The 19,231-nt window shown below is 39.8% G+C and overlaps 1 protein-coding gene across 6 annotated transcripts in view; it reads right to left on the reverse strand.

Moving 5' to 3' along the window:
• Positions 1 to 19,231, reverse strand: part of HDAC4 (histone deacetylase 4) — a 3,124,471-nt gene that overhangs the window by 50,526 nt on the left and 3,054,714 nt on the right. The window lies entirely within an intron of this gene.

The following is a 19,231-nucleotide window of genomic DNA, read 5'->3' on the forward strand; positions in this document are numbered from 1 at the left end:
ATTTGGGGATTCAATAATGGCTCTCAGTTTGCAGTCATCTGTGAACTTTGCTAGCCAGAGTCCCTTAGTGTTGGCCTGTACTTCAGAGAAGTAGATGCGAAACAAGAGTGGTCCCAGGACTGAACCCTGAGGTACTCCACTTGTCACTTGTCTGAATCTGGATTTGGAGTCGTCTACTTTTACAGTATGGGTTCTGTCAGTAAGCCAGTTGGCAACCCATCGAGTGATGTAGGGATTAATGTTCAGCTTAGTAAGTTTATTTATGATTCCACAGTGGGGGATGGTGTTGAAGGCCTTGGCGAGGACCAGATAGGCTGTGTGGACTGCCTTACCCTTGTCCACAGCTCTGGAGACTGACTTGAAGAAGTCAATCATGTTCAGGAGACAAGATCGGCCCTTCACAAACCCAAACTGGGTGGGGTCCAGTGTTTGAAGGTTGCCAATGTCTTTGTTTATAAGTTGCATGATAATACGTTCCATGGCCTTATAGATCAGGCTTGTCAGACTGATGGGGCAGTAGTTCCCAGGATCCAAGGTGGATTCCACCTTGTGGAGTGGGATAACTGTAGCTCTGCATCACTCAGTGGGCATAAAGCCTGAGGTGAGGCTATGATTAAACATAACACTTAGGTGAGGTGCTAGTTCATTTTGTAGTTCATGTAGTACACAGCCCGGGATGTCGTCTGTTCCCATGGATGCTGTATTCTTAGCTTTGGATATTGCAGTTTTTACCTGTGTGGCCGTTATTACCAGAATTTGGCAATCTTTCGGTATTAAGATGGGCCCTTTAGGGGGTAAGAGGGGGGTGAAGTTGACACTGAATCGATCTGCCAGGATACTGGGAATATCCTTGGGATCAGTATATTTAATGCCATTGTGCTGTAGCTCAGAGTAGATCTGAGCACTGCCATTTAGATTCTTGACATAGCTATAGAACGCCTTGTGGCTGTCTTTGGAATCTTTGGCAATTTTATTTTCGTAACTAGCTTTGGAGGATTTTATGCGGGATCTCAGCTTCTTACTGAGGCTGGTAAGGGAGTTTTTTGCATCCTGGGATTTTCCTCTTTTCTGCAACAGTTTCTTCCTTTTGTTGTAAAGTTTGTTTATGGCAGGGGACCACCAGATTGGCTTCCTTTTTTTGAAAGAGAGCGACTTGGTTATATTTGGGATGGCACGATTCATGCACGAGTGGATGTGCTCGTACAGTGCCTTAGCGTAGGATTCAGCAGTCAAACTTTCAGTTCCCGTCTGCATGGGTGTCATGAAGTTTGTCACTTCTGACTTGAATAGCATGAAGTTGGCTTTGGAGAAGTTTTTTACGGAGGTTTTCTTACTGGGGGGGTGGGGGAGGGATATGGATGTCAAGGGTGATTAGCTTATGGTCAGACCTGACAAATGAGGGGGTGACCATAGGTGTGGGGCATCGATTTCCCATATTGGTAATGACCAGGTCTAGGATATTGGAGCCCCTGGTGGGACTATGGATTAGTAGATCCAGGGCATTGGAATTTATGAATTCCAAGAACCACTGGGCAAAGGTGTTGGTCCACAAGTAGTTTTCCCAGTTAATGGCAGGGTGGTTGAAATCACCCAATATTAGGGTGTTTGGTTGCATCTTAATATTTTCCAGTATGCTTAGAAAGGTGTAGTGAGAATCTTGGGGCATGGTGGGGGATCTGTATCAAGCTACAATTTGGATTGCTGTCTTACCTAGTGTTACTTGCACCTGGAGAATTTCAGAAGCATTGTGTTGGGCAACTAACCTGGTGGTGTGAATATCCTTGGTGAATATGGACACTCCTCCACCTTTAGTGTTTCGGTCCTGATTTGGTGGCTGAAAAGTGTGGTATCCTACACCTGGTCATTACTAACATGGGAAATCAATGCTCCACACCTATGGTCACACCCTCGTTGGTCAGGTCTGACCATAAGCTAATCACCTTTGACATCCACATCCCACCCCCACCCCCCAGTAAGGAAACCTCTGTAAAAAAACTTCTCCAAAGCCAGCTTCATGCTACTCAAGTCAGAAGTGACAAACTTCATGACACCCATGCAGGCGGGAACTGAAATGTCAACTGCTGAATCCTACACTAAGGCACTGTACGAGCACATCCACCCGTGCATGAATCATGCCATCCCCAACAGAACTAAGATGCTCTCCTCCAAAAAAAGGAAGCCAATCTGGTGGTCCCATGCCATAAACAAACTTTACAACAAAAGGAAGAAACTGTTGCAGAAAAGAGGAAAATCCCAGGATGCAAAAAACTCCCTTACCATTCTCAATACGAAGCTGAGATCCCTCATAAAATCCTCCAAAGCTAGTTACGAAAATAAAATTGCCCAAGATTCCAAAGACAGCCACAAGACATTCTATAGCTATGTCAAGAATCTAAATGGCAATGCTCAGATCTGCTCTGAGCTACAACAGAATGGCATTAAATTTACTGATCCTAAAGATAGTGCCAGTATCCTGGCAGATCGATTCAGTGCAAACTTCACCCTCCCTCACCCCCTAAAGGGCCCATCTCAATACTGAAAGATTGCCAAATTCTGGTAATAACGGCCACACAGGTAAAAAACGCGCTCTCCAAAGCTAAGAATACAGCATTCCATGGGACCAGATGACATCCCAGGCTGTGTACTACATGAACTACAAAATGAAATGGCACCTCACCTAAGTGTCATGTTTAATCATAGCCTCACCTCAGGCTTCATGCCCACTGAGTGGCATACAGCTACTGTTATCCCACTCCACAAGGGGGATCCACCTTGGATCCCGGGGACTACCGCCCCATCAGTCTGACGAGCCTGATCTGCAAAACCATGGAACATATTACCATGGAACTTATAAACAAAGACATTGGCAACCTTCAAACACTGGACCCCATGCAGTTTGGATTCATGAAGGGCCAATCTTGTCTCCTGAACCTGACTGACTTCTTCAAATCAGTTTCCAGAGATGTGGACAAGGGTAAGGTGGTCCACACAACCTATCTGGACCTCCCCAAGGCCTTCAATACCATCCCACACTCTGGAATCACAGATAAACCTACTAAGCTGGGCATTAATCCCTACGTCACTCGATGGGTTGCCAACTGGCATACTGACAGAACCCACACTGTAAAAGTATCCGACTACAAATCCAGCTCCAGACAAATGACAAGTGGAGTACCTCAGGGTTCAGTCCTGGGACCGCTCTTGTTTGGCATCTACTTCTCTGAAGTACAGGCCAACACTAAGGGACTCTGGCTAACAAAGGTCGCAAATGACTGCAAACTGGGAGCCATTACTGATTCCCCTAATGATGTGTACATTCTACAAAAGGGCCTTACAGAAACAGATGCTTGGTGCCAGATCCATGGGCTCAAGCTCACTGCCAAGAAATGTATTGTTATCCCCTTTGGGAAAAAAACATGTACCTGTGAATTACCACAGAGGTGGCAGTACACTAAACACCGAAAGTGTGATAAGAGACTTAGGGACACAGGTGGACAGTGGTCTCACCTTCAATAAACACAACGCCACAGCAGTCACAAAATCCTTCCATGTGGCAGACCTCATCACTAAGGGCTTTTCATCCAGAAAAAAGGAGGTCATTGTCCCACTGTACTCATCCCTCATTAGACCCATTATAGAATACAACGCCCTGTTTGGTATGTACCTCTCAAGACATCTGCAACAACTGGAAAGGCCACAGAAATACCTCACTAAAAGAATCACAGGCCTAAAGCAGATGCCCTATGCTGACCATCTAAAAAAAACTCCACCTATACTCTGTCGCATATCGTCTACTCAGAGGCGATCTCTGCTTAACATACAAGGCCATGTCAAACCCAGAGCTGTTGGATATGCTACACTTAAAGAAATCCCAATCCCTCAGAGACACACTCTCCAAGGATCTAAACCTTGTCATCACAATGAACAAAACATGCTGGAGGGATAGGTTCCTAACCCAGAGACTCCCCAGACTCTGGAATAGACTGCCCATACATGTCAAGCAGAGCACCTCTTTGGCCCTCTTCAAAAGGAACCTTGATGATTGGATGGGAGATAGGAAATTCACCCTGGGGATCACGTCAGTCGCCCTGCTAGACAGGGGTCCAGGTAAGTAAATACTGTGGGAAGAAATAGCCAGGGAATTGTTATGGCTAGGCTTGTACAGACCCTAGGGCCGATAGCCTAGCATCAACCTATGAAACTGCATGCTAGTCAACAGCTTAACTTCAGTTCTCCCAGTGTGAAAAAAGAAACAAACACAAAGGCTAGGAGCTTTGCCACTTTTATTAAATTCAGTTTCTGGCTAGTATGTATACTGCCTGGATGCCAGAAAAAAGAAACAAAACTAAGAGAGCCTGAAAGAAAATCACCTAGAAAAGGTGAAGAGCAAACACTGACTGGGAAGAATCCTGCATCTGTTCGCAAAAAAGCAGTTCAAACTCCAGCTTTGGGGCAAGATGTAGCTCCCAGTAATTTAGAGGAAAAAATAAGTCAAATGTGCTCATAGCTGATAAATTAAAGAAAACACTGAATGAATATATGTATATAGATATATAGATATATATATATATATATATATATATATATATCAACTCAGATAACAAAAGGCTGGAAAAATGGAAGAAGCTTTAAAAAGATATTCAAATGAGCTGAAAAAAATGTAAAATTTGGAGGTCAAAATGGAGAAAAGCTTGCCTGAGTATGAGACTGTTGAAGAAGAGATGTTTCCTCAGTGCTAAAAGCAATGCAGTAACACCATGTTTAAATAGTAAAAATAAAACACACAGTCAATAAAACTCCATGTTCAATCACTCAATTAAAACAATGTCACAATGCAATCAACATTTAAAGAAACAAAACAAATTATTTCATATTCATGTGTTTAAGCTTAAGCACAGGTTTTAGGGTAGCAGTTTGTTTAATATCAGGTGGACGATCAGTTTGGAGTGTAAAATCTACTTATACTCCTTAATCTCAAGTTTATTGTTCATATCACCTTTCCTAATGGTTCCATCAATAACATCTGTAACCTGAAAGGTAAATGTATGTGATGAACCAGTCTCCTGAACATGTTTGGCTTGAGAATTTGTTAGTACACCCCTTCTAATCTCAGAATGTTGTTCAATAATTCTGTCTTTTAATCTTCACACAGACTTCCACACATAGAAGCTGGTGCATACTTTACATCTAGCAAAGTATACTACACAATTAGTGTTACAAGTTGCAAAACACTTAACAGTATATACCTTATTAGTCACGGGATGTAGAAAGTTTGGATTCAGCTCAGTAAGACCACAACAACAATTAGAGCATTGAAATGTTACAATGTTAGTTGTCTTTTTTAGCTATAATATTATCACATACTTCTTTGTAATATAATCACTCTAAGACTGGAGCAAATATGGTAGCTAAACATAGGTTTATTCCCAATAAATTTTTGTAAAGCGAGCAAAGTTCTTAGAATGCCCCAATTATCAGATATAATACTCTTAATACCTTCACTACACCCAGTATAGGTGGTTACATATTGTATAATATTATCATTCTCGGCAGCATCAGTTATACCCATTCCTACAGAATAATTTCCAAAATATGGTCTACTTATAGATCCTCTTGAAGCAATGACATCTTGTTTAATACTAGTTATCAACCCAGCTTCATATCCCTTGTCAGTAAATGCATGCATCATCTCTTCCATTTGTTGCTCACAACTATTCAAATCAGTATTCAACCTGCTTACTTATGTGATTTGTGCATTAACAATTCCATTAAACACATGAGAAGAATGCACACTCTTCCTATGTAAATATTTGTTCTTAAGCACATCTTTCCTATACACAAATGTATATATGTTGGTCCCATCGTATTTAATGGCAACATCTAAAAATTCTATACTATTTGAAGAAGAATGCATAGAAAATTTCAAAAACAAGTACTAGTATTCAAATAATCCATGAAATGTGCAATCTCTCCAACTTCCCCTTGCCAGACTAAAAATACATCATCCACTAATCGTTTAAAAAAGCTCACCTTACTTGAATAACACTCAGGGCAATTGTAAATAGTCTCATTCTCCCATACATTTAAAACCAAAGTAGCATAAGTATTAGCGATGGGAGTACCCATCGCTACTCCTGAGACTTGAAGATAATACTTATTATCAAAAATAAAAAGCTGATCATCCACTTCGTATTAACCAAACTGCTACACTAAAACATGTGCATAAGCTTAAGCAAATGAATTTGAAATAATTAGTGTTGTTTCTTTACATGTTGATTGCACTGTGACATTGTTTAAATTGATTGATTGTACATAGAGTTTTATTGGATGTGTGTTTTATTTTTACTATTTAAGTATGATTTTACTGCATTGTTTTTAGCACTGACGAAGGGTTTGTGTTACCCAAAAGCTTTGCATATTAAAGTGTTATCAGTATATTGTTGTTTGTTTTTCTCTTTTTTATTGGTTTTAGTTCTATAAGCAACTGTTTCACTTTGACTCTGGTTTCTAATTTGATTTGCTTGGCCAAAAGAACCACTGGAATAGTGGAGGCCATGAACCTCGGGGCTCTCAAAAACTCTCTTGCTGAGGTCTCTTGCAAATGAAGAAGGGACCGAAAGAAAGCTGTCAAAGAAAGGACCTTACGAGAAGAAAAGATATTATAGTAACATTCTGAGAACCCTACATCCCAAGAAAACATAGTCTTGAGAAAGAGTCAGAATAGATTTCTTCAGATTGAGAGTGAATTCCAAACGGAAAATGTGAATTCTAGGTCTGCAGCAGAACCTGTGGAGAGGGGGCCTGAATAAGAAGATTAATCACACAGAGAAAAAAAATAAACATGGAGCCTACAAAAGTCTAAGACCAGAGCTAGACATTTAGTAAAAAACATTGGTGCTGTAAAAAGATCAAAAGGCAAAGCAGAGAATTGATAATGTATGGAAGAAACAGGAAACATAAAGATGTCCTAAAGACAGGGTGTATACGAATATGTAGATATGCATCCTTCAGGTCTAGAGAAACCAGAAAAGCCTGAGGAAGAAGCATAGGGCAGAGAGACTGAAGATTCAACATATGGAAGGAAGGAACTTTAAGAAAGGTGTTGAGAAAGGAGAGCTATATAACAGGTCTCCAACAGCCCTCCTTCCTGGAAACCAAAAGCATTCTGGAGTAGAAGCCCTTGCCCCATCTTGCAAAGCTACTGGCTGAACAGTATACCTTAGGCCAAGAGCTCCTGAAGAAGAGGGGGAAAATGAGACAACTGGCAAGAAGGGGAGTGAGGAATCCTTGAAAAGGGAGGAATGGGCTTCCATACTATGAAATAGCCATTGTGAATTACTGGCAGAACCCAAGAATCTGCGGTAATCTGTTGCCAAATGGGAAAGGACAGCATTAACCTTTGGAAAAGAGGAATCTGACTAAGAGGAAGATAATTGTCAAACAGAAGCTCACTTGTCCAGAAGACTTCTGCCCCCTAGAATCCTAAGTTTCTCAGAAAAAACTCTCTTAGAAGGCCTTTTACCCTTTAAAGGCTGCTTATGACGCTTACACACAAAGGCTGCCTTAGAGGAGTTGTTCTTCTGATATGTAAGAACATGCAAAACAAAACTTAATTTAAGATCTTGCACAACCTTTGCTCTGTCTTTGAAGAGATCTGCATTTTGGATATCCAAAGGGGAATCTAACAGTTTTGCCTTCACATCCTCTGGATGTGATTGAAATCAAAGCCTGGAATACCTCCTAATAACAGTCGCCCTAGGTGATCCATCAGCAGCATCACAGCTGCATTTGACAGCATAGCAAGCTAATTGAGGACCACAGCCCAGTAAAGAAAGAGCTGAAGTTTTAGAATCCAGAGCAGGCATGTCAGTTAACACACCCTCAAGTATAGCAAGAATGGCAAACACACACCTAGTAATAGGTGTTTGGTAACTAATGGCCCTGAAAGCTAAGGCTGCACAGGTATACACCTTCTCACCAGCATAGCAAGCTAATTGAGGACCACAGCCCAGTAAAGAAAGAGCTGAAGTTTTAGAATCCAGAGCAGGCATGTCAGTTAACACACCCTCAAGTATAGCAAGAATGGCAAACACACACCTAGTAATAGGTGTTTGGTAACTAATGGCCCTGAAAGCTAAGGCTGCACAGGTATACACCTTCTCACCATACCCACCCATGGCTCTACTTTCCTTGTTTGATGGTAAGAGTTTGGAAGAAGCAAGGAACTTAGTAGGTTTGCCAGTACAGACTGAAATCACAGAAGGGTCTGACGGGGGATTCTTATACAAACCTTCTGAGCCTTAGGAACCTTATAGAACATGTCTCTTTTTTTTGGAAGCAGGGGACTCAGACTCAAGGGCTTGAGAAGCAGATGAAAAGTGTCTATAATAGCTTCCAAAACAGGAGGAACTGCAGACGGTCTTGAGGAATCCATCTTTAGGAGATCATAGTGGACAGCAAACATCTGAGAGTTTGCCCAATAAAAAGGCTATGTCATTTTAATAATGGTGTCTCCAAAAGAAAGTTCTTCCGCTGATGAGTCAGAGGAAAGAGTATGCTCTTCATCAGATCCCAAAGCAAGAGATAAATGAATTTGGAAGGAATAAGCCTAGGATTCCTCCCCCAGAATCCAAACCCTCAGCCTCATCAGAAGAATCAGAATCCCAAGTCCTTTTAAAGGGAGTGCAAGAAACAGAAAAAACAACAGGAGAAGGGGCTAACAAAAGCCGAGAAGGCTTCAAAGCCATAAGGGTTTTAAAAAGACCACGGGTGAATTATTGCTACTACTTCTGGAGTCTTTAGCACCAGGAGGCATATGCCTTGTTTTCTGCTTCTTTCTTATGGGTACATCTGCCCTAATCAACTTAGTAATTCTCTCAATACAAAGACTTGTGGAATACAACTAGGCCCTTCACACTTGTCAGCTGCAGTTCCCCTTTCTCCATCTTTAATGGACATTAGCTCAGCCACACAGGAAAAACAGTATACAGATCAAGAAATGCTTGATCTCTTTGGAAAAAGAAGCATCTGAGGAAGTGAGGAAATATAAACAACAAAACCAAGAGATATTTGAAAAATATAAAAAAGAAATATGGACATGGGAAAGAAAGAGAGATTTGATATGGCGCAATATTTATGTAATGGAGAAAGCCAAGTTGACTAATACAGAGAAGGCAGTCTCAAAAATATTTGAAGAGAAATACAGGCAAAGGCATCCAGATATGGAAAATTTCACAATAAAAAGATTAATAGCAAAAAGATGAAATGCAGAAAAGATGATTAGTAAAGCAGAAGTTAAAGAAATAGAGGTTGAAGTTATGGAGTGCCTGCAAAGGGAAGGATTTAATGCAGAAGGTCTAAAACAGACTACACCACAACATGATGGAGTGAGTCCCCAGAATAAGGAAAAGCAAGATGATCAGGAGACATGTGAAGAAGAAATATGGACATGGGAAAGGAAAAGAGATTTAATATGGTGTAATATTTATGCAAAGGAGAAAGCAAAACTAACCAATACAAAAAGAGTAGCACCAAAGATATTTGAAGAAAAATATAGGCAAAGGAACCCGGATATAGAAAACTTTACAATACAAAAAAATAAGAAGACTAAGAGGAAAAGTAGAAAAAGAGATTAGTAATGGAGAAGTCAAAGAAACAGAAATTGAGGTTATGGAACAGCTGCAATCAGTGTAGTAAATTGAATACAGAAAGCACCACAACAGGACAGGGCAATGGATATCCAAATTAAGGGGAAACCAGTGGAATAGGAAGCAAGTGGTCTGGTGCCATATCAAGATATTTTGGAGCCTTCCACAGGAAACCGGTATAAACATTCACATGAAGCTAGACAGTAAGGAAAGGAACAGGAAACTGATGCAGTCAATGTTGAGGAGTGATAGGCCAGAACAACAGATGACACAGGATGAAACTGAAGAGAATGTGCCACAGGAAGATGCTATAGAACTTTCTATAGAATGCCTGCAGGAAATGGAAAACAAGGGTTGTGCCCTTAGTATGGAAAAAATGAGTTATGAGAAGAGTTGCTTGATTTAATACACAAAGACAGATATATCAAGATCAATGAGAGAAATAGACTGCAGAAGGTTAATAAAACTCCAAAAGTCAGAAGCTTGATAAAACAAATGAACACAGTAATTAGGACTGCAAATACAACGAAGAACAAAGACCAGGAACCCAATGAATATTCCTCTCTGACGTCTCGGCATACACTGCCTTCTTGGAGTACCAGTGTATGCCAAGACGTCAGAGAGGAATACATTTTAGTCACTGGGTTCCTGGTCTTTGTTCTTCATTGTATTTGCTGTTTTGCTTTGCTGCTTTGCTGTTGTTTTTGCTACAGTAATTAGGACTGTCTACAGAGATCCATGCGATATAACAGAAGTAAACAGAATATATTACTGTGCTGCTAAATTAATAACTGATAAAATTCTACCCCAGGAACACAGGGTAGCGAGGGAAAAGCGGGAGCGAAAGCAAATACCATCATGGAACTATCGAACAGAGAAAACTATAAAGCAGCTAAGACAAGAAGTGTCACTGTTAGAAGATTACAGAAGAGGGAATAGATCAACAAAAATACTAAGATATACAGATGCGATACAAGCAATGCGCAGTATTACATCAGATGAGGATCTATTATGCACTATTGGAGATAAACTAAAAATTTCAAAACAGGCGAAAAGACTTAGAAGCTACGAAGATAAATATAAGGGAAAAGCAAAAAATAAGCAATTTATTGATGACCCAAAAAAGTTTTATAGAGAACTGGGAAATAAGGTAAAAGGAATTGAAAGACCGCGAAAAAAAGAGGAAGTAGATACATTTTGGAGAAGTATCTATGAAGATCCTGTGGAACATAACAAAAATACTAAATGGACAGAAGTAAAAGAAAGAAAGAAAGAAGATGTGGCACAGGATATGAAATGGGATGAAATAACAGCCAGAGAGATTGAAACAAAGTTGAGAAAAGCCTCTAACTGGAAAACCCCAGGCCCAGATGCAATAACTAACATTTGGCTTAAAGTATTGACTTCTTTGCACGAGGATTTAGTCATGAGTAAGAACTATTTATATGCGCACCCCGAACACACACCACACTGATTAACAACAGGAAAAACAATCCTCTTACTTAAGAGTGAACCTGCAAGCTACCCTAAAAATTATAGACCAATAACTTGTCTTCCAACAACGTATAAATTATACAGAGGAATTGACATCAACAGAGTTTATAGTCATTTAGAAGAAAACTCAATTACGGCAGTAGAACAAAAGGCCAATAAAAGAAAGTCATATGGAACAAAGGATCATTTGTTGTTAAAGTTATAGTGGATAACTGTAAGAAGGGGAAGAATCTAAGTATGGCATGGACTGACTCCAAAAAAGCATTTGATAGTATCCCACATTCATGGATAAAAAAGTGCTTAAAAATGTATAAGATACACCCTACACTGATTGACTACATTACAGTAACCATGAAACAGTGGCAGACCACTTTGCAATTAAGCCATGATAAAGGACAGATTATTACCCCAAGAATAAAAATTCAAAGGGGGATATTCCAGGGTGACTCTCTGTCAACGTTGCTATTCTGCCTTGCCATTAATCCATTATGCTGTTTACTTAACACCTTAGGTCCTGGCTACAATTTAGCTCATAGAAAACAACAGTCTAATGACTTCTCATCTTCTCTTTGTCGATGATTTAAAACTGTATAGCTCATCAGATGAGGAATTGAAAGCACAGCTGTAGGCTTTCAAAACTTTTTCAGATAATATTGGAATGTCATTTGGTCTTGATATATGTGCAAAAGCAACCTTTAAAAAAGGAAAACTGCAGCACCAGGAAAACATCTGTTTTGGACAAGAATGTGATATAAAAGAACTTGAGCAACACAGAGTGTATAAACCCTTGGGAATTGATGAAGGATCATCAATAAAACACTAACAAATGTGAATAAAACTCAGTAAGGAATACTTTAGAAGACTTAAGAACTTCCTGAGAACAGTATTGACATCTAGGAACAAGATCCAAGCTATAAATCAATTTGCTCTTCCTGTCCTAACTTACAGTTTCGGAGTGACTGACTGGCCCCAAAAAGTGTTGGACAGACTGGATATTAAAACAAGAAGGATGCTTCATGCTCATCAAATGATTTATAAAAATCAGTACATACCAAGATTATATATTCCCTATTCCAAAGGAGGGATGGGCCTCCTTGAAATTGATTACATGTATAGATCTGCAATCGTGGGACTCCACACATATCTATTGACCTCAGAAGATCCAAATGTAGTGAAAGTTTTGAAACATGAGGACAATAAATCCAAGATGACGTCTCTGCTTAATCTAGCAGAAGCATATCGACGTCAAGCAGGAATGGAAATCAAACCAGAAGTGGATAAAAATCAGGCAGCAACTGAATGTGCCAAAAAACAAAAGAAAGAATATAAGGTGAAGGACCAGATGAGAAGGCAAGAAATGTGGAAAAAACATAAATATAGTTGCACGTATAGAAAACTTCTGGAAAAGCCTCATGTTGATCAAGAACAAATGCAGGAATGGTTGAGGAGAGGAGAGGCAAGTTCAAACCAAGAAATGAGAGGTTAATATTAGCAGCCCAAGATAGTGGGATACATACACGCTGGTTTAGAAAAATCCATTGAACATGTGGGAGAAACGGACAAATGTAGGATTTGTAAAACCGAATTGGAAACAGTCACGCACCTCGTTGCTGGTTGCGACACACTAATTGCAGAAGGACTGTACACTGAAAGGCATAATAATGTGGTGAGACTGTTGCACTGGGGATTGTGCAAACATTATGGTATTGAAGTGGGTGAAAAACACTGGAAACATGAGCCACAAAGCATCATAGAAACTGATGAAGTTTGTATCACATGGGATCACCCACTGCCAACAGTTCAAAAGACAGAGGCTAGAAAACCAGATATAGTGCTCCAAGAAAAGAAGACAAAAGTAGCATTGATCACTGAAATCGCCACACCCAGTGACTACAGTGTCTTGCATACAGAGAGACACAAAGTCATAAAATACCAGGATCTGTAGGTAGAAACGAGAGCCATGTGGAAAAAAGATACCCAGACAGTTCCAATAGTAGTGGGAGCAATGGGTCTTATAAAAAAAGAATTTACAATCGTATTTAGATATGTTACCAATCCATGTAATCCCATCCGAATTGCAGAAGGAGTCATTACTGGGTACATAGAGGGTGCTGCAAAGAGGACTACTGGCTGACAAAGAGTGAAACAATGCTAATTTCATGAACTTTAATCATACTCTGACTTAGGAATGGGGTCCACTCCTGTCATGGTATTAGAAACCCAAAAGACCTGGAGTAATTAAGAGAGTCCTGTGTCAGCCAGTAATCAGGTTGTAATAGAGAGGGCAGGTGTCAGTAATGGGGCTCTTTGATATCTTCCTCTGACCCTATAGAGATACCTGGCAGAGGATGGACAGCAGAAGTCTTTGGTCATAGCTTCTTCAACTTCTTTTTTTTTTAAGGCAGCTGGATGTCCAGGTGGGCAGATTCAGCAGCCACAGTTCCTTAAGCAAGTGATTTAAATTGCTGGTTCCCTAAACAGACAGAAAGGGAAGAAAGATGGCTGTGCAGGGCTCAGGAACAACTGCCTGGCAAATATCACACTGTTTGTGGTCATGATCTGCACCCAAACAAAAAGGCACTTCTCATGCCTACCTTTATGGAGAATCTGTCTCCCATACTCACATTTCCCCTTTCTGGATGACATGTACATTCAATAAAACAAATCAGGAGGAAAAGAAAGTGTCCCCAACTGGGTACTTATCTGCCCTAGCCTTGGAGAACTATACAACAGATACATTTTTGGACTGAATTCAAAACACTGGACTCAGACTGGTGGCAAAGACGTTCTGAGGATATGGAACTTGTATGTCACTTATGCACTTTACACTATGGACGTAGGATATATAATGTATGACGAATGGAAGGACCCAGGTTTTGTACGCTGGCCAGACATACAGTTATCCTTGGCAATGTATTCCTATTGTAAAGAACACTGATTAAAGGAGGACATCAATCAGAAGAGCGCAAAAGTGTAAACCTTTGACAACCTTGGGAAGATTTATTTCTTTGTGTGTGTGTGTCTGTGTGTAAATAGTACACATCATGGATGGTGTTACGTGAATGGATGAACAACAAATGCAGAGCTCTTGCTTTATTTGAGAATGGGGAATGACTTGCAGAAAAGAACATTCATAATGGTGTGAATCAGGCTGAAAGGGTAAAGAGTATCCTAAGTGACAGGTTTAACAGTTTAATTAGCAAACAATTAAACTAGCATGGGTGTGGGACAGGCATAGAAAGTAGTGCAGACATCTTGAAATGCCTCCCTACTGAAATTCTGTAATTTTAAGACTTGTAAGTGAAAGTCTCGGAATTACAAAAAAAAAAATGAAAATTTAGGAGGTCAGCGAATGTCAAAAATCACTTTTCTCTTTTAAAGTTTTCTTTTTTTTTTCGCAAGGAGGGCAAAGCCCCCTGCACCCCCAACACCCCCTCTACTTAATATACGTACTCTAAAACCACTATAACTGAGTAAAAAGGAAGACACAGCTATCTTGGACTTAGTTTATGTAAGTCTGCATTTTTGTTCTTTCAGTCTCAGTATTCTGGGACTCGCAATAAAGAGTCTTAGAATTGAAAACAATTCCTTTATACTGATGTCTTCAAATCATCAGAGACATTAAGAGATGTCAACTCCAACAGGGGGATAATGATAAATTAATTTTGAATTAACTGATAAGATATGTGCAGAATGAGAAATAAGGGAAAGATAAAAATGATAAGATGAGGCAAAAACAGGCAGTAAAAAAAATCCACCTCAATCTCAGCAAGAAAGCAGCCTGTACCAGTGGCTCTAGCTATTGTGGCATTAACAGAAAAAAAAAGATACAAACAAAACAACTGGCACTGTAAACATATCTGGATATTTATTGTTTTATTGGTTTGTTTTATTAATCAAGTAAAACTTCTAGCCACAGCTGCCTCCTTCATGGGTAATCTTGGAGCATTATCTGGTTAAGAGATATGTCCAAAGTTTCACAGTAGTAAAATGTAAACTTAGGGAATCTGTCATAGGACTACAAGATAAAGCATATTAGCAGGTCAAAACTTTAACCCCCTAAATTGCCAGGGTACTTGGCTTATAAGAGGGATGCAGTAAGTAAAGCCATATGTGTAAGAGGAGTTAAAGAAGCACTGCAAATGAGTAAACATAAAGGACAGGGGTACTGTCAGTCACAATGAAGACTGGAAGGAACAGCACAACCTGCATGGGATTATACCCAAAATGCCTCTTTACTAGGGAGGAAGATGATAAGAAAAGGCAGAAAAGATCCTTAGAACTGTAACAAAATGACAGACACTCTTGATGGGAAACTTTATCCAGTGTTGCAGACCAGCAAAGTACATGACCATTCCTGAAGACCTACAAGAGAAAGGCCTTAGACCTTTATTACTAGAACCTACCTAAGATAAAGCAGTTTTGGACATGGTGTTCTTAAATGGGGGACTTGAGATGATTTCACATGAAGATAGGGTTCCATCTAGGAACGAATGATCTATCTTTAGCCGTGCTACAGAGGTGAGCTGAGCAAAAGTGAGAGCTCCAGAGCACTTCATACTTTTCATTCCATGAAAGATCCAGTCCTTGCCTTGCACTGTTCCTATGTTCTTAAAAAGGCACACACAAAAAAAATCGGCAATGCTTGATGGCCTAGCCTGTGTTCCAGAAGTGTTTTACTTGCATCCAGTGCCATCCAGACAAAGCTAAGCACTTTGGATTGTTAAAATGCCCAACTTATTTTACGAAAACACTGGTGTTTCTTTGCTTTTCTTAATTTGTGTATTTCACTGTTTTTTTTTTTTACAAAACATTTTTCTTATCACTGTTGCTGCTGTTAGACTGTCTGTCTTGAGTTCACTTTCTGTAAAGGATTTCTAGGTAGTTGTTTATAGTAGCATTGCACTTGTGGGATTCTTTTCATTGTGTTTTAACATTAGGACTGGGATTATTCATCCTGCAGCAGTAGGTGTTTACACCTGGTCTGAGTATGGAAACACACAAAAGAGCTCAAAGTGTAGTCATTTTATTGGTCAGAGGGCTCAGTAATCACTCTACTGTTTCTTCAGTGCTGGTAAAAATGAAGGATGTCTGCACAGCTCTGAGATCATTTCCACAAAATTCAGCAAAGCTTGATGTCCTAGCTTGTGTTCCTGAAATGTCTTACTTGCATCCAGTGCCATCCAGGCAAAGCAAAGTCATTTGGATTGCTAAATTGCACTTGTATAACTTACTTTAAGTAATTGCTGCTGTATTTTTTAACTAAGTCTATCCCAATAAAGCAGCATTATTGGTCTCTTCCAATAAAGCACCCTTAACAGCCTGCTGTAAAACCTCCAGTACACCACCCTCTTGTAACTCACTAATTAAAGGACTGGACAGCATGGGTATGCAATTTCCTAAATTCTCTGTAGTCAGCTTGGTGGAAATGGGTATCATGAGACAATGTAGTAACTGTCTCATGTTTATGGACAACCACTTAATCCTTAAAGAACAGATACAGTATACCAGAGGTGTACTTACACAGTGTCAATGGAGACTAAACTTTTGCATACAAGCACACATCAGGTTGTCAAAACCATGCATGCAATGCCCACCACACACAGGACACACACACACAGGATACACACACAGACAGACAGACAGACACACACACGCGCACACACACCGATGTATGGTGTGGTACTGAAATGCAATATTCCTAAACAAAGATCTTCAACACTGCCCATTGGCAAAACTATTTCTCAGCAAACCCAAAAGAACTCAGCAAAAACACTGCCTAACACCATACATACATAAATACATACATAAAGCTGCACTCACCGCAGCTCCAAATACAAAGCCTTTAAGGCAAACAAACACACTTCTCGGGACTTCATTATAAAACATACTGATGCCCCTCTAACTAGGCTGAACAAGGAGAAGATAAGGATTAGTTGCCTAGCTGGAGCCAGGAGCCACCAAATTACACATGCACTCAAGTCATTACATCACAGGTACCAGTATGATTCCATTATATCCATGTAGGTATAAATGACATGAGATGTACCTCCCTGGACTATATGAAGAGAAACATGGAACTCTCAGACTGCGTGTCTCAGATTGATAAGAGCATATAAATGAGCTGCATATTACCTTCACCTACAAACAAAAGATGACCGACTTTAAAAAATGGCTGAGTTTTTGGTGTTATTCTAAGAGGATCCAATATTTGTCAGCATGGGAGAACATAGTTAACAGACCACAGTGCTTTGCCAGGGCTGGCTTGCACCTGTCTCCTTGAGGCTTTCAAATATTGCCTAAAACTTTATCCACTCCCATAGTGCCTTTTTTTAGGAAATGCCAAATTGACAAACCTACCAAAGTAGCAAAATCAACTGAACTGAACCTAAAGGTGTTACTGCTCGGTGCTAGCAGCTTACACAAAAACTGTACTTCCTCCAAGCTCTCCTCACCCTTGACAATACAGACACCTGTACAGTTACTGAGACATAGTTTAAAGCAGCACAAAGTACCCTTGCAGTGCAAGGTTTCAGCATCTTCCACAATTTCAGACCAGTAGCTGTACAGACAGGGGACTAAAGGTGGAGGTGTCGCAATACAGATCAATAACAAACACACCTACAGAATGGTTAAACAGGATGCTGAACTGGAACCTCCTAAAAAGAAAAAAAAGTATTCTGACTGGCTAAAAAGAGTCTAAGAGAGACCAATTAATTTACCTTATTAACAAACAAATGCTAAACAACGTCGTTCTCACATGAAGACTATATACAAGCAAATGGAATTCAGAAATATCCAAGGCAAGCAGAAAATAACAGAGGCTGGACTAAAGTGTCTGAGTGCTATAGAAGCTTATACAAATAAGTTTGAATGTTCCCAGTAATCCACCAGGAAACTGTACGGATTGGGGTAGGAGGAGAAGAAAAAGGGGAAAAAAAATCACAGTCCTTTTATGCATGATGGTTTGATGACGTTATTACATGCAGATGGCCATAATATGAGGTAGTGCCCTAAAACAGTCTGGTTTGCTTGAAGAACACAGCTTGTGAAGGCTTTGTGTGGAATGGGATGAGTTCGAACATGTACAGCCTACTGAATCGTTCAGTGGAGAAGGCTTAGCAATGCAGTGCATCAAACATATGTAATGCAAAGGTAAAACAATTAAAAAGATTATTTTTTTTTATTTATGTCCAATGGTTTATGAGTTCTGACTACTGCATTGCATTTGTGTTGAGTACTAAGCTAGCTGCCCTTGTGGGCCATTTTAAGCCTTGATAAATTCCCTTTCAAAGGTGAGAACCCAACCCTGTACTTTGTGTCTATGAGGCAAACACCTTAACTTAGGGATCATTGTCCTGCTGTGGCAAACCCTAAAGGGAAAAGCCAAAAAAGGAGGAGGAGGAGTAGAAAGAGAAGAATAAGGAAAACACCTTAACCGTTACACCAACCCCCAATCCCAATTTAATGTGACATATAATAATAACTGCTTTCGTTTGAGAAACAAAGATAAAAAAAAATTAAAACCTGTCTCTACCCTTTGTTGTGAAACATGAAAAAGATTTAAAGCACTTGCTACAAAAAGATGCCTTTACTACTTGTGGAAACCATATATATGAAACCTAAATCCGAGACTGACAGGAAGACCAAGAACATGAGTTACAGGTGAAACAAAACAAGCTTTAACAGATCAAACACACATTATCCTATGAAACTTTTTCCTGAACCAGCACTGGATCTAATAATATAAAGTGACTCATAATAAAAATAGAAGTATCTTCTTTCTGAATACAGATGCATTGGGTCCTAATTACCTGAATACTACAGTTTCCAGTGGTACAAATTATAATGTGGTTTTGAACATCTACGAATCAGTCTGATATAATTCAATTTGGAAGCTATAAAACCAATCCATCCACTACATCCATCCACAACCCCTTTTTCTCATCTTTTGCACATGGGGTTGGGGTGTCACTTTAACAGTGACAATCTAGAGCCATGGTTTACACCACCTGGTGGCTAGCCTTATCATGGTAGTTCTTCCCCACCACACACTCGCAAGCACACTCACACCTATGGCCAATTTAGAG

The sequence above is a fragment of the Protopterus annectens genome, chromosome 6.part0 (genome assembly GCF_019279795.1).
Source record: "Protopterus annectens isolate FY-2018-M chromosome 6.part0, PAN1.0, whole genome shotgun sequence".
NCBI classification, from domain to species: Eukaryota; Metazoa; Chordata; order Ceratodontiformes; family Protopteridae; genus Protopterus; species Protopterus annectens.